General features: G+C 42.4%; 1 protein-coding gene across 8 annotated transcripts in view; it reads right to left on the reverse strand.

The window, feature by feature from the left end:
• Positions 1 to 1,555, reverse strand: part of UTRN (utrophin) — a 580,332-nt gene that overhangs the window by 525,132 nt on the left and 53,645 nt on the right. The gene's annotated exons all lie outside the window — the stretch shown is intronic.

Raw genomic sequence — 1,555 nt, forward strand, 5'->3', positions numbered from 1 at the left:
TGGCCCGTGTGCCACGAGTGTTCAAATATTCCCCCCAGTGGCTGTGCAATGACATCAGCCAGTGCCTTCAGTACCCTCGGATGGAGCTCACCCGGGCCTGCCGACTTAAAGGCAACCAGTTTCTCCAAGTGACTCTGCACCATCTCAGGGTCTACGCATGGCAGTCTGGTGCCTTGCTGCTGCCTCTCTACAATCCCAGTGAGAGCCTTGTCCTGCCCCTCACTTAGGAACACTGAGGCAAAGAACTCGTTGAGGAGTTCAGCCTTGTCCCCCCTGTCCATCACCAATTGCTTCTGCCCATTTAGTAGGGGTCCTATTCCACCCTGGGCCTTCCTTTTACTCCCTATATATCTAAAAAACAATTTTTTGTTATCCTTTACTTGAGATGCCATCCTCAGCTCCATGGTAGCTTTGTCCTGTCTGCCTCCCTACAAGTGCAAGCAGAGGAGGTATACTCCTCTTTGGTAATCTCTCCCCATTTCCACTTTTTATATGCTCCCCTTTTAGTCCGCAGGCTGCCCTGGATTTCTCTGGTCAGCCAAGGAAGCCTCCTGGCCCCTTTCCCTCTTTTTCCTCGCATCGGGATCATCTCCCTCAATCCCTCTTATTAATTTTTCAGATTGACTAGCTTTTCCCAATTAAGTTTTTCCGTGATTCAGACCAGCTTGTCATTGGGAGCGAGCGGGGGGGGGGGAAGAGAGAAAAAAATATTGATTCTTATGCCAGTACATGTTTTATTAAGAGTTATTTAAAACTCAAGGTCCTATAATACAAGCACACAATCAAGAAAGCAGTCTCATTAAACTCCCACACAATCTTCCCCAAATGTTTGCATGTGCAACCCATAATTTGTACCTTAGTAACTATAAATTAGATTGTATATTAATGGGAAAAAAAATGACATGAGGTAGAAAACAAGACTTCATATTTAAATCTATGGATATTACTGCAATGCCTAGAAAGTCCAGTTACACAGTAGGATCTACATTAGTATGGAAGAAAGATAGCCCTTCCCCCAAAAAACTTTTAATCAGATGAAAGTAAATGGGAGAACATTTATAAACGCTAAATTAAAATTTAAAATTTCACATACACTTATATTAGCCATCTTTATGTTCTCATTGGACCTGACTGAAGTTTTCCACTGATCCAATGACCATTGCGGTACGGTCTCCTACTTAATGTGCACACTACTGGCCCAGTAACATTCATGAACTACATGCAAGTGAAATGAAACACTTCATCCAATATGTTCCTGGCTGACTATGATGTTACCCACCAACTAAAACATGCACTACTTTCAAAAGAGTTTTCAGGTGTTCAAGAGCAAGTTCTACTTCAAAAACCCAATCTTTCAATAAAGGTGGCATAAATACTGTATCAGTAAAATTTCCAGTACATATAAAAAAAATCATGTTAATGGTATGATTTACAAAGAATCACGTATTGCAGGGGTGTCAAACTTATGTCCCACATGGCTAGTAGAGGAGCCAGGAATTCAGAGCCTGCTGCCAAAATAGGAGGCACACAGCCCTGTTTGCAATGCATTTCAATG

The sequence above is a fragment of the Alligator sinensis genome, unplaced genomic scaffold, assembly GCF_000455745.1.
Source record: "Alligator sinensis unplaced genomic scaffold, ASM45574v1 scaffold153_1, whole genome shotgun sequence".
Lineage (NCBI taxonomy): Eukaryota > Metazoa > Chordata > Crocodylia > Alligatoridae > Alligator > Alligator sinensis.